This window comes from Rattus norvegicus, chromosome Y (assembly GCF_021556685.1).
Source record: "Rattus norvegicus strain SHRSP/BbbUtx chromosome Y, alternate assembly SHRSP_T2T, whole genome shotgun sequence".
In the NCBI taxonomy this organism is placed as follows: Eukaryota; Metazoa; Chordata; class Mammalia; order Rodentia; family Muridae; genus Rattus; species Rattus norvegicus.
Window position 1 is genome coordinate 11,684,066 of NC_141555.1, and position 18,123 is coordinate 11,702,188.

At 37.6% G+C, this 18,123-nt stretch overlaps 1 long non-coding RNA gene across 1 annotated transcript in view; it reads left to right on the forward strand.

Annotated features, from left to right (window-relative positions):
* The first annotated feature begins 7,589 nt into the window (after positions 1–7,589).
* The window catches only part of LOC134484347 (uncharacterized), a 103,862-nt gene continuing 93,328 nt past the window's right edge, over positions 7,590–18,123 (forward strand). The window contains exons 1-2 of the long non-coding RNA XR_015647415.1: positions 7,590–7,806; positions 10,689–10,746. This is a non-coding gene — a long non-coding RNA (uncharacterized LOC134484347). The remainder of the gene's footprint in view (positions 7,807–10,688; positions 10,747–18,123) is intronic.

Consider the following 18,123-nt stretch of genomic DNA (forward strand, 5'->3'; position numbering starts at 1 on the left):
TCATTTGAAATAGGTACACAGTATTTACACTGTTGTACTCACTCTATAGCTGGGACCCCTTTGTGACCAAAATCATTTCAGAAAATTTAATTGGAAAACAGAATTTTTGATTTGACATTGAGGAACATTTACAAAGTCCCTTATCAAGGAATTTACATTAAGAAATTAAAATAAAATATTCATTAAATTAAAGGTCTGTAGAGAAAATACTGGCCTTTGGGAAAGAGAGAAAACCCAGAAAATTGAACTGTACGTCACAGGAATGAACCTGAAAATAAAAATATTATCTAGAAGTATCTCCTACACTCCATGTTCCTAAATCGTTTCTATCCCTGCCAAGACCCTGTCTAACTTTCTCCATTCAGAGCATGTAACCACTAGAGAAGCAGAGAGAAGTCTCTACTTTAGAGTGATGTACTGTGTACAGGTTTCCACTGTGTTACAGGAGCCATACCTGGTAAGGGCACCCTCGATTCTGTTCAATGTACAGAAAGGTATTCAGCATGTAGACCATGGTAATTTTCAGTGACATCATCATTAGGCCCTCCCTGAAAATTCTCTTATAACCTGGTGAGCCCTATCTCCTTCTGTTGCCATGACTGCAACTGACTCTCTGATTTTCCTTCAGTTCCTCTAGGGTTTAAATTTGGCATCTAATTCAGAGCCAATTTGAAAGTGAGAACAAAGAGGATGAAGAGATATGAAATGGGGAGAAGGAAGCTGGCCTTCTGTCTTGGTATACAAATACAAGGAAGAAATATGTGGTCCCTGGGAAAGCTTAGTGTGTCCTTGTTAGGTGTTGAGTTGTATCACTGAAGAGATAACCTTTATCTGCGCCTTCCACATAAGGGAATCAGGACCCGGGAACCTCTCTGAAGCATCTGGACTTCCTGTTCTTTTGCTTCCTGGAAGTCAGAGAGTTGATATCATTCATTTCTTTATTCCAAAAGTCAAGTGTTGTGAAGGGCACAGTTGTATCCCTGACAGGTCATGGACTTTATACTTTTTGTCAAAAAGAGATAGTTACTAAGGAAGATGGGATGGACAAGCATTGTGTCCTCAGCTCAGAGTAAACTCTTCAATGTTTTGGATATCTATAGTGCAGTTTCTGTTTGACACTTCTATCTGGGAGAGAGAAGTGCTCTAGTTCAGATTTCATCATTTCAGTCTTTCCACTAGTATTACTCTGACTATCATCTTAGATTTCCAAGTCAATGGGTATGATTAGTTGGCAGTTTTCTTTTCTATTATATCTTTCATTTTTTAGCAAATTTTATTTCTTTTCTTAACTGGATGTTTTTATATTTATATTTAAAATGTTATTTCCTTTCCCAGTTTCCTGCCCAAAAGATCCCTAACTGGTCCCTCTCCCCTTCTTCTATAACCTTCTTTACTACCCCTTGACATTACCTTGCACTTGGAGTCAAACCTAGGCTGGACCAAGGACATCTCCTTCCCTTGGTAATCACCAAGTCCATCCTCTTCCACATATGCTGTTGGACCCATAGCTCTGTCCATGTACATTCTTTGAATATTGGTCTAGTGTCAGAAAGCTCTGGTTCAATGGCATTGTTGTTCTTTTGGTGTTAAAGCCCCTTCAGCTCTCGTAATCTTTCCTGATAATCTACAAACAAGAAATCCATTTTCAGTTCACTGGTTTGCCACTAGCATTCACTTCTGTATTTGGCATAATCTAGCTGTGTCTCTCAGGAATTATCTATATCTGATTCCTGGCAGAATGCACTTCTTACCTTCATCAATCTTGTCTAGTTTTGGTGGCTGATGTATATATATGTACTTTTGGTCATTCCTACAGCTATGAGTTTAGCTGGAATTTTAACATGGATTCTACACATTTAGGTCAAATTGTAGAATCCACAAATGACAATGCCAAATAGACTCCATTCTCTTCTATTGAAACTACTGAAATTGAGGTTTCACTCCTCTCCCTGCCCAGGCTACTATATGTTATGTTTGCCCTTAATAACAAATCATGGTAAAATATCCAAAACCCTCAACTATGGCAATGAAACACAGGAAGGTAGATATTGCAAAACCGATATCAAATGAGACTAGAGAACTGAATTCTACAGTCCATGTGGTCCTTTCCTTTATTGATGACTGGTAATTTTTGGATAAAATATAGATATGGGAGAGTGTCATTTGAAGTACATACACAGTGTTTACACTGTTATACTTACTCTATAGTTGGGCCCTCTTTTTTGCCAAAATCATTGCCGGAAATGGAATTGGAAAACAGAATTTCTGAGTACACATTCAGGATTATTATAAAGTCCCCTATCGTGGAATGTACAATCAGAAAATATAATATAATATGCATTCTATTAAAGGACTATAGGGACAATCCTAGTGTTTGGGATACAGAGATATCTGAGAAAATTGAAATATAGGCCATAGGAATGGTCCTGGGAATAAAATTATTATCCGGAAGAATCTCCTCCACTCCAGGTTCCTAAATCTTTTCTACCAATGCCAAGCCCCTAACTATCTTTCTCCATTCAGACCATGTAACCAATAATGAAGCCAAGAGAATTATTTAGCTTTAGAGAGATATAGTATGTAAAGTTTTCCACTGTGTCACAGGAAACACTCCTGTAAAGTGCACCCTTGAATCTAGTCAATGTTAGTAAAGCAGTTCAGCAGGTAGTCCATGGCTTTTCTCAACGATATCATCATTAGGCCCTCCCTGAAAAAAATGTCCTGTATCCTGCAGAGCCCTAGCGTCCTCTGTGATATCACAAGTGTTGTTGTGACAGCAATTTAATCTCAGATTTTCCTTCAGTAACTCTAGGGTTAAGTAATTGGCCTCTTGTTCAGAATAAACAGCCATTTGTGGGGGTGGGGAAGAGCATGAATTGATCTGATAGGAGGAAAAGGAAGCTGCCCTTCTGTCTTGGTAATAAAAAAGGAAGAAATGTGTAGTCTATTGGAAAGCTCAGTGAGTCGTGGTTAGGGATTGAGTGGGTAGGCTGAAGAGATAGCCTTGTCCTGAGCCTTCCATATATGGGAATATGGAGCTGGGAGCCTCTGAGAATCATCTGGACTTCCCTGCTTGTTATGATTCCTGGATATCAGAGAGTTTATATCATTAATTTGTTTATCCTTAAGCCAAGTGTTAGGGAGTGAATAGTAGTTTACCTGTGAGCTCATGGCTCTTATTCTGTTTTTCACAAAAGAAAAAGGTCCTAAGTAAGAAAGGAAAGACAGGTATTAAGTCCTCAGCTCAGAGTAACCACCTCCATGATTTGGATTCCTTTAGTGCAGTTTGTGTCTGACACTGACCTAAGGATGAGGGAAGGACAATTATTGTGTCCCTGCTCACAGTAAATTCCATCATGTTCTGGATATCTGTAGTGCAGTTTGTGTTTGACACTGATATCTTGGAGATAGAAATGCTTCTAGTTGAGTCTTCATCATCTCAGTCTTTTCACTAGTATACTCTGACTATCATTCCTTGTCAGTGACTTTTCAGATTTCTCAGACAATAGGTATGCTTAGCTGGTCATGCTCCTTTCTATAGTTACTTTCTTTCTTTCTTTCTTTCTTTCTTTCTTTCTTTCTTTCTTTCTATTTTTACCAAATTTTATTCCTTATTATTAATTGGATATTTCTATATCTATATATTTCAAATGTTATTTCTTTTCCCAATTTCCTGCCCATAAGATCCCTATCCCCCTCATCCACTTGTTCTATTACTCCCCTTACTGCCCCTTTACATTCCATTGAACTGGGAGTCAAACCCAGGCAGAACAAATGGATTCTCATTTCATTGATGCTCAAGAAGGACATACTCTGCCACATATGCCATTTGAGCCATAGTTCTGTCCATGAACCATCTTTGAATATTGGTTTAGTACCAGAAAGCACTGGTTCATTGGCATTGTTGTTCTTATGTGTTTGAAAGCCCCTTCACCTATTGTAATACTTTCTGAAAATCTACCAACAAGAGGTCCATTTTCAGTTCACTTGATTGCCATTAGCACTCGCTTATGTATTTCACATGCTCTACTGTGTCCCTAAGTAAAGATCTATATCTGGTTCCTTTGAGAATGCATTTCTTAGCTTCATCAATGTTATCTAGGTGTGGTGGCTGATAAATTATATATATATATATATATAGGCTCCTACACTTATGACGTAAGGTTGAATTTTAACATGGATTCTGTGCAACTAGGTCAAGAATGTAAAATGCACAAGTGACAATGCCAAATAGGCTCCCTCCTGTTCTTATGAACTTATTGAAGTTGAGGATTCACTGGTCCTCAGCCATTCATTTCCCTGCCTATCCTCCTGCATCTTTTGTTTGGCCTTAAGAAAGAATCATGGTAAAAATCCTAAACCCTCAAATCTCTCTGGCAACACTTGAAGGTAGATACTGTAATTCTGATATTAAAAGGGACTAGAGAAATGAATTCTATACACCATGTGGTCCATTGCTTTACTGATGTCTGAAAGTTTTTGAATAAAATAAGGATTTGGGAGTTTATCATTTGAAGTAGGTACACAATATTTACACTGCTATACTCACTCTATAACTGGGCCCCTTTGTTGCCAAAATCATGGCAGAAAATGCAATTGGAAAGCAAAATTTTTGAGTACACTTTCACGAATATTTATAAAGTCCCCTAACAAGGACAGTACAATAAGAAAGTGAAATACAATATTTATTCACTTAAGGTCTGTAGAGAAAATACTGGTCTTTGGGAAACAGAGAAATCCAAGAGAATTTAACTGTATGTCACAGGAACGAACCTGGGAATAAAAATATTATCTAGAAGAATCTCCTCCTTTCCATGTTCCTAAATCGTTTCTATCCATGCCAAGCCCCTGAATAACTTTCTCCATTTAGAGCAGGTAACCACTAATGAAGCAAAAAGTCTTTAGCTTTAGAGAGATGTAGTACATAATTGTTTCCACTGTGTCACAGGAGAAACTCCTGGAAAGGGCACCTTTTAATCTGGTCAGTGGAAGGAAGTGCAGGTAGGCCATGACAGTTCTCAGTGACATCATCATTAGGCCCTCCCTTAAAAAATCTATTGTATCCTGGAAAGCCCTAGCTTCTTCCATGATATCACAAGTGTTGTGCTGAAAGCAACTGCTTCTTAGATATTCCTTTAATAACTTTAGTGTTTACTATTTGGCTTCTTTTGCAGAGGAAACAGCCATTTGGGAGTGAGAACAAGGAGGATGAAGAGACCAGAGATGGAGAGAAGGAAGCTCGCTTTGTCTTGGTATAAACAATGCTAGAAATATGTCGTCCATGGGAAAGTTCAGTGTTTCATGCGTAGGTGTTGATGGAGTTCACTGAAGAGATATCCTTGATCTGAGTCTTCCACATCTGAGAATCAGGAGGTGAGAGCCTCTCATCTGGTCTTCCCTGCTTGTTAAGGTTCCGGGAAATCAGAGAGTTTATATCATTTATTTCTTTTTCCAACGGCAGGTGTTGGGAAAGGGAGAGTTGTTTTCCTGAGAGCTCATCACTTTTATTCATTTTGCCCAGAAGAAATATGTCCTAAGGAAGAAGGTAAAGTCAAGTATTTTTTCCTCAGCTCAGAGTAAACTTCTCCATGCTTTGGATACCTATAGTGCAGTTTCTGTCTGACACTGATATCCGGGAGAGAGCAGAGCTTCTATTTGAGATATCACCATCTCAGTCTTTCCACTAGTATTACTCTGACTACCATTCCCTGAGAGTGACCATTTAGATTTCTGAGTGAATAGGTGTGATTAGCTGGCAATTCACTTTTCTTTTATTTCTTTATTTTTTTTTATTTTTATAACAAATTATATTGCTTTTTTTAATGGGATATTTCTATATTTACATTTCACATACTGTTTCCAATGCCAGTTTTCTGTCGGTTAGGTCCCTAACCTGCCTCCCTCCAATTATTCTATAATTCCTCTTACTGCCCCTTGACATTCTCTTGAAATGGCCCTCAAACCTAGGGAGGACAAAGGGCTTCTGCATCCATTGGTGTCCAAAAAGGCCATCCTCTGCTACCTGTGTATTTCGAACCATAGGTCTCTCCATGTACAGTCTTTTAATATTGGTTTAGTACCAGAAAGCTCTGGTTCATTGGCATTGTTGTTCTTGTGGGGCTAAAAGCCCCTTTGGCTTTTGTAATCCTTTCTCAAAATCTACCAACAAGAGGTCCGTTTTCAGGTCACTGGTTTGCCACTAATATTCACTCCTGTATTTACCATGTTTTATCTGTGTTTCTCAGGAAATATATATATATATATATATATATATATATATATATATATATATATATCCGGTTGCTGGCAGCATGTACTTCTTAGCTCAACAATCTTTTCTAGTTTTGGTGGCTGATATGTTTATCTATCTTTATCTATGTCTGTATCTGTGTCTGTATCTGTGTCTGTATCTCTATCTATCTATATCTCTCTCTCTCTCTCTAAATATATATATATATATATATATATATATATATATATATATATATGTGGCTCCTTCAGCTATGAAGTTAGACATGGATTCTGCACAACTAGGTCAAGAATGTAGGATTCACAAATGCCAAATAGATTTCCTCCTGTTCTTATGAACCTATTGAAGTTGAGGTTTCCCTGGACCTCAAGCCGTTCCTCTCCTGCCCATCCTCCTGAATCTTATATTTTCCTTGAAGAAAGAATAATGGTAAAATATCCAAAACCTGTAAGTCTAGCCCTGGGAAAACAGAAAGGTAGATATTACAGAACGGAAATCTAATGGAACTGCAGAACCCCATTCTATACTCCATGTTGTCCTTTGCTATACTGATGTCTGGTAATTTTTTGATAAAATAAGGATTTTTGTATTTATCATTTGTAGTGTGTACACAATATATACACTGTTTTATTCACTCTATATTTGGGCCCCATTCGTTTCCAAAATCATTGCAAAAAAAAATGAATTCGTAAACAGAATTTTTGAGTATACATTCAGGAATATATACATAAATTCCCCTATCAAGGAATGTACAATAAGAAAATGTAATACAGGTTTGGGGATGTAGGTCAGTGGTAGAGCCCTTGCCTAGCAAGCTCAAGGCCCTGGGTTAAGTCCCCATCTCCAAAAAAAAAAAAAAAAAAAAAAAAAAAAAAGAAAAAAAAGAAAAAAAGAAAAAAAAGAAAATGTAATACAATATTCACTCAATTCAATATCTCTAGGGAAAATACTGGCCATTGGGAAACAGAAGAAACCTAAGAAATTGAACTGTATGTCACAGGAATGGACCTGTCAATACAAATATTATCCAGAAGAATCTCCTCCACGCCATGTTCTTAGATCTTTTCTACCAATTGCAAGCCCCTGACTAAATTTGTCCATTTAGAGAAGGCAACTACTAATGAAGCTCAACGAAGTCTCTAATTTTAGAGTGACGTAGTAAGTAAATGTTTCCACAGTGTCACAGGAGACACTCCTGGAAAGAGCACCACCAAATCTGGTCAATGTAAAGACAGCTCTTCCGCAGTTAAGTCATGGCAGTTCTCAGTGACATCATCATTTGTCCCTCCCTGAAAAAATCTCTTGTAACCTGGAGAGCCCTCGTTTCTTCTGTGATGTCACAAGTGTTGTCGTGTCTGCATCTGCCTCTCAGATATTTCTTCAGTTCCTGTAGGGTTTACTAATTGGCCTATAATTCAGAATAATCAGCCTTTGGGAAGAAGAACAAAGAGGATGAAGAAATCAGAGATGGGGATAAGGAAGCTGGCCTTCTGTCTTGTTATAAAAAAAAAAAAGGGAAGAAATACCTGGTCCATGTGAAATCTACATGAGTCCCGGTAAGGACTGTGTGGGATAGCTGAAGAGATAGCCTGGACATGAGCCTTCCACATATGCAAATCTGGAGATCTGGAGCTGGGGTTCTCCCAGAATTATCTGGACTTCCCTGCCTGTTATGGTTCCTGGAATCAGAGAGTTCATATCAATAATTTCTTTATCCCAAAAGCCAAATGTTGGGAAGGGCGCTGTTTTCCTTAGAGCTCATCAATTTTATTCTTTTTGCCTAGTAGAAAAACATCCTAAGGAAGAAGGGAAAGGTAATTATTGTATCCTCAGCTCAGTGTAAACTCCTCCATGCTTTGGATTTCTACAGTGTGCATATTGTTTCTGACACTGATATATGGGAGAGAGAAATGCCTCTAGTTGAGAATTCATCATCTCAGTCTTTCAACTAGTATTACTCTGACTACCATACATTGACAGTGACTCTATATTTCTGAGTCTATAGGGGTGCTTAGCTGGCAGTTCTCTTTTCTATAATTTCTTTCATTTTAACATTTTTTTGCTTCTTAATTGGATACTTCTATATTTTCTTTAGAAATATTCAGTCCTTTTCCAGTTTCCTGTCCATAAGATCCCTAAGCAGTCAGCATTCTATTCTTCTATAACCACGCTTACTGCCCCTTGACATTCCCATAAACTGGGAGTTAAACATAGTGATGAAATCAAAGGTCTCCTCCTTCCTTTGGTGCCCAAAAAGGCTGTCCTCTACTACATATACAGTTAGAGACTTAGGTCTTTCCATATGCATTCTTTAAATATTAGTTTAGTACCTGAGATCTCTGGTTCCTTGGCATTGTTGTCCTTATGGTGTTGAACACCTATTCAGCTTTTGTAATCCTTTCTCAAAATCTACCAGCAAGAGGTCCGTTTTCAGTTCACTGGTTTGCCACTGGCTTTCATTTCTGTATTAGACCTCCTCTAGCTGTATCTCTCAGGGAAGATCTATATCCTGTTCCTGGATCCATGCACTTCTTAGCTTCAACAATATTATCTATTTTTGGTGGCTGATATATATATATATATATATATATATATATATATTCATTCCAATATAATATATACTACAATATAATATATAATATACAATATAGTATAATACATTATATATATATATATATATATATATATATATATATATATATATATATATATATACACACACACACACACATATATTTTGGTGGCTCATAAGGCCATGAGATTAGGGGGAATTTTAACATAGATTTTTTGGAACTACCTCAATTACTTAGAATCAAAAAATGACAATGTCAAATAGACTTCCTCCTGTTCTTATGAAACTAGTAATGTTGTGGTGTCCCTAGACCTCAAGCCATTGCTCTTCCTGCCCAACATCCTGAATCCTATGTTTTATCTGAAGAAAGAACCATGGTAAAACATCCAAAATCCTCAAGTCTGACCCTGGGATCAGCGGAAGGTAGATAATAGAGAACTGACATCTAATGGTATTACAGAACCACATTCTCTTGTCCATGTTGTCCTTTGCTTTACTGATGTCTGGTAATTTTTGGATAAAATTAAGATTTGAGTGTTTACCATTTGAAGTAGGTACAGAATATTTTCACTGCTATATTCACTCTACAGCTTGGCCTCCTTTGTTACCTCAATCACTCCTAACCCACAAGCATTCACTTCTGTATTTGACATGCTATAGCTGTGTATCTCAGGAAAGACCTATATTGGTTCCTAGCAGCATGCCCTTCTTAGGTTCATCAATATTATCTAATTTTGGTGGATGATATATCAATCTCTCTCTCTCTCTCTCTCTCTCTCTCTCTCTCTCTATCTATCTATCTATCTATCTCTATCTATCTATATCATCTATATCTTTCTATATCTGTATTTATTTCTATGTCTATCTATCATATGTTTCTCTCTCTCTGTCTCTCTCTCTCTCTGTCTCTCTCTCTCTCTCTCTCTCTCTCTCTCTCTCTCTATATATATATATATATATATATATATATATATATATATATTTATATATATATATTGCCCCTACCACTATGAGGGTAGGTGGAATTTTAATATGGATTCTGTGCAAGTAGGTCAAAAATGAGGAATCCACAAATTATAATGCCAAATAGACACACCACTGTTCTTATGAACCTATTGAAGCTGAGGTTTCACGGGACATCAAGCTATTTCTCTCACTGCCAATCCTCCTGAACCTTACGTTTGTCCTGAAGAAAGAATCATGGTAAACATCCAAATCCCTGTAGTCTGTGCCTGGAAACACAGGAAGGTATATATTAGAGAATTGATATCTAATGGGACCACAGAGCCACATTCTATAGCCCATGTTGTACTTTGCTTTACTGATCTCTGGTAATTTTTGGATTAATAAAAAGGATTTGGTAGTTTATCATTTGAAGTAGGTACTTAGTATTTACACTGTTATATTCACTCTTTACCTTAGCCTCTATTGTTTTCAAAATCATTTACAAATATTGAATTGGAAAACAGAATTTTTGAATACACATTCAAGAATATATATATATATATATATATATATATATATATATATATATATATATATATATTGCCCTATCAAGGAATGTACTGTAAGAAAATTCAGTACAGTACAGTAAGAAATACAATATTCGCTTAATAATCAGACTGTAGGGAAAATCCTGGACTTTGGGAAACAGTGAAAACCTAGGAAATTGAACTGAATGTCACAGGATTTGACTTTGGATTAGAATTATTATCCAAAAATCTCCTCCCTTCCATGATCCTAGATATTTTCTACCCATGACAAGACCCTAAGTTTCTCCATTCAAAGCATGTAAACACTAATGAAGCTAAGAGAAGTCTCTAGTTTTAGAGAGATGAATACATAAACGTTTCCACTGTTTCACAGGAGACACTCCTTGAAGGGGCACCCTCAAATCTGGCCATTAAAGAAAGAAGTTCAGCAGGTAGGCCATGGCAGTTCTCAGTGTCATCATCATTAGGCCCTCCCTGAAAAATCTTTTGTATCCTGGAAAGCACTAGTTTCTTCTGTGATGTCACAATTGTTGTCATCACAGCAACGGCCTAAGGGTTATTCCTTCTGTAACTCTAGGTTTACTAATTAGCCTCTCATTTAGTGTAAACAGCCATTTGGGAGGGAGAACAATAAGGATGAAGAGATCAGAGATGGGCAGAAGGAAGCTGGCCTTCTGTTTTGGTAAAAAAAAATGAAGAAATATCCGTCTGTGTGAAAGTTCAGAGAGTCCTTGGTAGGGCCTGAGTGGGTTCACTGAAGAGAAACCTTGGACTTAGCCTTTCACCTATCGGAATCAGGAGCTCGGAGCCTCTGAGAAGAATCTGGACTTCCCTGTTGTTATGGTACCTGGAAGTCAGACCATTTATAGCATTCGTTTATTTAATTCAAAAGGCAGGTGTTGGGAAGCATACAGTTGTTTTCCTGAGAGCTCATGCCTTTATTCTTTTTCCCCAGAAGAGAAAGGTGCTAAGGAAGAAGAGAGAGACAAGTATTGTGTCCTCAGCTCAGAGGAAATTCCTCCGTGCTTTGGATACCTATAGTGCAGTTTATGTCTCACACTGATATTGTGCTTCTAATTAAGACTTCATGATCTCAGTCTTTCCACTAGTATTACTCTGACTCCCATTCCCTGACGTTGACCCTTTAGAATTATGAGACAATTGGTGACATTACCTTGCAGTTTTCCTTTCTTTTATTTCTTTCATTGTTTTTTTTTAATTTTTTAGTAAATTTTATTGCTTTTTTAAAAACTGGATGTTTCTATATTTACATTTCAAAGGTTTTTTTTCGTTTCCCAGTGTCCATACAGTAAGACCCCTAACCTGTCCCCCTACCTTACTTGTATATCCTCCCTTACTGCACATTGACATTCCCTTGAACGGGGAGTCAAACCTAGTTGGGACCAAGGGCTTCTCCTTTAAGTGGTGCCCAACAAGGCCATCTTCTGCTACATGTGCAGTTGGACTCATAGGTCTATCCAAGTACAGTCTTTGATTATTTGTTTAGTACCAGAAAGCTCTGGTTTATTGACATAGTTGTTCTTATTGGATTGAAAGCACCTTCATCTTTTATTACCTTTCACAAAATCTACCAACATATGGTCAGTTTACAGTTAACTGGTTTGCCACTAAGATTCACTTCTGTATTTGACATGATCTAGCTGTGACTCTCAGGAAATTTCTATATCCGGTTCCCGGCAGCGTGTGATTCTTAGCTTCATCAATCTTATCTAGTTTTGGTTTCTGATTATACACACACACACACACACACACACACACACACACACACACACACACAAACACATTTGGTGGCTCCAAGAGGTATGATGTTAGGTGGAATTTTAACATGGATTCTGGGAAACTAGGTCAAGAATGTAGAATCCACAAATGACAGTGCCAAATAGACTCTCTCCTGTTCTTATGAAACTATTGAAGTTGAGTTTTCACTAGACCTCAAGCCATTCCTCTCCCTGCCCATCCTCCTGAATCTTATGTTTGGCCTGAAGAAAGAATCAGGGAAATATATCCAAAAACCTCAAGTGGGTCCCTGGGAACACAGGAATTTAGATATTAGATTACTGATATCTGATGGAACTACAGAACCACAGTCTATAGTCCATGCTGTCCTTTACTCTACTGATATTTGGAATTTTTGGAAAATATAAGGATTTGGGAGTTTATCATTTGAAGTAGGTAAACATATTTAAACTGTTGTATTCACTATAGCTGGGCCCACTGTGTTGCCAAAATCATTGCAAAAGATTTAATTGGAAAATAAAATTTTTGAGTACACATACCGGAATATATACAGATCCCCTATCATAGAATGTACAATAAGAAAATGTAATAAAATATTCAGTCAATTAAAGTTATGTAGTGCAAATACTGGCCTTTGGGAAATAGAGAAAACTAGGAAATAGCATGGTATGTCACAGGAATGGTACTGGGAATAAAATTATTATCCTTAAGAATCTCCTCCACTATTTGTGCCTAGATCATTTTTATCTCTGCCAGGTCCCCGCCTAACTTGCTCCATTCAGAGCATGTAACCAATAATGAACAAAGAGAAGTCTCTAGCTTTAGAGAGATGTAGTACTTAAAGGTTTCCACTGTGTCACATGAGACACTCCTGGAAAGGGCACCCTCAATTCTGGTCAATGTAAGGAAAGCTGTTTAGCAGGTAGGCTATGGAGTTCTCAGTGACACCATCATTAGGCCCTCCCTGAAAAATCTCTTCTATCCTGGAGAGTCCTAAGTTCTTCTGTGATGCCACAAGTTTTGGCATGACAGCAACTCTCGCGGATATACCTTCAGTACCTCTAGGGTTTACTATTTGGCCAATTATTCAGAATGAACAACAATTTATGAGGGAGAACATGGATGATGAAGAGATTAGAGATGGGGAGATGGAAGTTGGCCTTCTGCTTGGTATAAAAAAAATTTGTCATCCATGGGAAATCTCAGTGAGTCCTGGGTATTAGTTGAGTGGGTTCTGAAAGAGATAGCCTTGATCTGAGCTTTCCACATATGGGAATCAGGAGCAGGGAGCCTCTCAGAAGCATCTGGTCTTCCCTCTTTATAATTGTTCCTGAAGTCAGAGAGTTTATATCATTAACATCTTTATCCCAAAAGTCAGGTTATTTGAAGGGCACAGTTCTTCCTTAGAGCTCATGGCTTTTATTTGTTTTGCCCAGAAGTAAAAGGTCCCGATGAAGAAGGGAAAGACAAACATTTTTTCCTCAGCTCAGAGGAAACTCCTCGATGATTTGGATTCCTATATTTCAGTTTGTGTCTGACACTGATATTTGGGAGAGAGAAGTATGTCCGTGTACAGTCTTTGAAAGTTGGTTTAGAAACAGAAATCTCTGCTTCATTCACATTGTTGTTCTTATGGTATTGAAAGTCCTTTCAACTCTTGTAATCCTTTCTTAAAATCTACCATAAAGAGGGCCATTTACAGTTCACTTGTCTACCAGTACCATTCACTTCTGTATTTACAAGCTCTAGCTGTGTCTCTCAGGAAAGAATTATATCTTGTTCCTCTCCGTGGCACTTCTTTGCATTATCTAGATTTGGTGGCTGATCATTATATATATATATATATATATATATATATATATATATATATATATATATATACACAAACACACACACACACACACTTTTGCTGGCTCCTACAGCTATGAGGTTAGGTGGAATTTAACATGGATTCTGGGAATCTAGATCAAAGATGTTGGATCCACAAAGAACAATGCCAAATATACATGCTTATGGCATCAGGAAACCAATGAGGAGGAGGATTAAATGGACCTCACCCATTCCCCTCCATGCCCATCCTCCTGAATCTTATGTTTGGCCTGAAGAAATAATCATGTTTAAATATCCAAAATCTTCAAGTCTGTCCTTGGGAACACAGGAAGGTAGATATTAAAGAACTGATATCTAATATGGCTACAGATCCACATTCTATAATCCAGGTTTTCCTTTTCTTTACTGATGTCTAGTAATTTTTAGATAAAATAAGGATTTGGGAATTTATCATTTCAAGTAGTACACAGTATATACACTGGTATATTCATGCTATAACTGGGCCCCCTTGGTTGCCTAAATCATTGCAAAAATTGAATTAGAAAACAGAATACACATTGAGTACACATTCAAGAATATATATAAAGTTCCCTCGCAAGGAATATACAATGAAAAAATGTAATAATATATTCACCCAATTAATGGTCTGTAAGGAAAATACTAGCCTTTTGGAAACAGAGATAATGTAGAAAATGGGACTCTATGTCACAGGAATCAACCTGGGAAAAATTATTATCCAGAAGAATCTCCTCCACTCCATGATCCTAGATATTTCCTACCCATGTCAAGCCCCTTACTAACTTTCTCCATTCAGAACATGTAACCAATAATGAACCAAAGAGAAGTCTCTAGCTTTAGAGACATGTAGTATGTAAAGGTTTCCACTGTGTTACAGGAGACATCCTGGAAAGGTCGCCCTCAATTCTCTTCAATGTAAGGAAAGCTGTTTAGCAGGTAGGCCATTGCAGTTCTCAGTGACATCATCATTAGGCAATCCCTGAAAAATCTCTTGCACCCTGGAGAGCCCTAGCTTCTTCTGTGATGTCAAAAGTGTTGTTGTGTCTGCAAGTGCCTCTCAGATATTCCTTCAGTACCAATAATGTTTACTATTTGGCCACTAATTCAGAGTAAACAGACATTTGGATTGGAGAACACAGAGGATGACAAAGTCATAGATGGGGAGAAGGAAGCTTGAATTCTGTCTTGGTATAAAAAGAGGAAGAAAAACATGGTTTATGGGAAACTCAGTGGATCCTGGGTACTTATTGAGTGGTTTCACTAAAGAGATAGAATTGATCTGAGCATTCCACATATTTGAATTAGGAGCCAAGTGCCTCTCAGAAGCATCTGGACTTCCCTGCTTGTTATGGTTGCTGGAAGTCAGAGAGTTTATATCATTCATTTTTTTTTATTCCAAAAGCCAGTTGTTGGGAAGGGGTAAATTGTTTTTCTTAGAGCTCATAACTTTTATTTTGTTGCCCCGTAGTAAAACATCCTAAGGAAGAAGGGAAGGAAAAGTTTTGTATCCTCAGCTCAGTGTAAGCTCCTCCATGCTTTGGATTCCTAGAGTGCAGTTTGTGTCTGACATTGATATCTATGAGAAAGGATTGCTTCTAGTCGACGTTTCATCATCTTACTCTTTCCACTAGTATTATTCTGAGTCCCATTCCCTGACAGTGACTTTTTAGATTTCAATAGGTGTGATTAGCAGGTAGTTCTCATTGTATTATTTCTTTCATTTTTTTTAATTTTTTAACAAATTTTTTGCGTGTTTAATTGGATATTTCTTTTTTTTCTTTTCTTTTTTTCAGAGATGGTGACCAAATCAAGGGCTTTGAACTTGCTAGTCAAGTACTCTACCACTGAGCAAATCCCCAACCCCTCATGGATAATTATATATTTTCATTTCAAATGTAATGTCTTTATTCATTTTCATTTCCATATGATCCCTAAGCAGTCCCCATCCAATGCCTCTATAACCACATTTTTTGCCCCTTGACATTCTCATTAACTGGAAGTCAAACCTATGGATGACCAAGGGCTTCTCCTTCCTTTGGTGACCTACATGTCCATGCTCTGATACATATGCAGTTGGAGCCATAAATCTGTCCATGTACAATCTTTGAACATTGGTTTAGTACCAGAAAGCCCTGGTTTGTTGGCATCTTTGTTCTTATTGTTTTGAAAGCCCCTTCAGCCTTTATAATCCTTTCTCAAAATCTCCAACAAGAGTACCTTTTTCAGGTCACTGGTTTGTCACTGGCATTCACTTTTGTATTTGACATGCTCTAGCTGTGTCTCTCAGGAAAGATTTATATCCGGTCCCTGGAAGAATGCTCTTATTAGGTTCATCTATCTTTCTAGATTTCTCTCTCTCTCTCTCTCTCTCTCTCTCTCTCTCTCTCTCTCTCTCTCTTCTCTCTCTCTCTCTCCATATATATATAAATATATATATATATATATATATATATATATATATATATATTTACAGACTTTGGTGTCTTCTATAATTATGAGGTTACATGGAATTTTAATCTGGATTCTCTCAATTAGCTGAAGAATGCAGAATAAACAAATGACAGTGCAAAATAGACTCCCTCCAGTTCTTATGAACCTACTAAATTTGAGGTTTTCCTGGACCTCACTCATTCCTCCTCTCCTATCCCATCCTCCTGAAACTTTTGTTTGGCCTGAAGAAAAAATCGTGGTAAAACATCCAAAACCCTCAAGTCTGGCCGTAGGAACACAGGAAGCTAGATATTAGAAACTCATATCTAATGGGACGACAGAACCACATTCTATAGTCTATGTTGTCCTTTTCTTTACAGATGTCTGGTAATTTTTGGGAAAAATAAGGATTTAGGAATTTATCATTATAAGACAGTACACAATATTTACAGTGTTATATTCACTCTAAGGCTGGCCCCCCTTCGTTGCCAAAATCATTACAAAAATTGAATTGAAAAGCAGAATTTTAAGTTCACTTTCAGGAAATATATAAACTCCTATACCAAGGAATGTACAGTAAGAAAATGTAATAACAATTTTCATTTAATTAAAGGTCTGCACAGAAAATCCTGGCCTTTGGCAAATAGAGAGAACCTAGCAAATTGAACTGTGTGTCACAAGAATATACCTAGGAATAGAATTATTATCCAGAAGAATCTCCTCCTCTCCATGTTCCTAGAACATTTCTACATATGCCAAGCCCCTGACTAACTTTCTCCATTCAGAGCATCTAACCACTAATGAAGCAAAGAGAAGTTTCTACCTTTAGAGTGATGGAGTACGTAAAGGTTTTCACTGTGTCACAGGAGACACACATGTAAATGACACCCTCGAATCTGGTCAAAGTAAGGAAAGCTGTTCCCCAGGTAGGGTATGGCAGTTCTCAGTGACATCATCATTAGGCCCTCCCAGAAAAATGTGTTGTATCCTGGAGAGCCCTAACTTCTTCTGTGATGTCAAAAGTGTTGTTGAGTCTGCAACTGCCTTATCGATATTCTTTCAGTACCTCTAGGGGTTACTAATTTGCCTCCAATTCCGAGTAAACAGCCATTTGGGAAGGAGAACAAAGATGATGAAGAGATCAGACATGGGGAGAAGGAAGCTGGCCTTCTGTCTTGGTATAAAAAGAGGAAGAAATATGTCAACAATGGGAAACCTCAGTGAGTCCTGTGTAGGGGTTGAGTGGGTTTGCTGAAGAGATAGCCTTGTCCGAGCTTTCCCCATAAGGGAATGAGGAGATTGGAGCCTCTCAGAAGCATCTGTACTTCCCTGCTTGTTATGGTTCCTGGAAGTCAGAGACTTTATATCATTATTTTCTTACTTCCAAAAATCAGGTTTTGGGAAAAGCACAGTTGTTTTCCTGAAAGCTCATGGCTTTTATTCCTTTTGGCTCATGTTTGTAAAGATTTTACTCCTTAATAACTTGAACCCTTCAGGTCTGTAGGAAGGAAAATCACTTTTGTCACAGTGTTAGCGTCAGTTGCTCACAGATACTACTAGTAACACTACTCGCTGGGGACAGCACACATGATACTTGATCTTTGACCAACACTTAGTTTCCAAACATCATCCTTCATATTTTATCATTTACACATACTAGAAATCTTATTACTGTGTCTTCATATTCTTTGAGTTTTATCACTCTTCACTCCATCTATTATTACTATCTTTGTCTCAAGTGTTGTTTCTTGTTTACCGGGCAACAGTGTGCA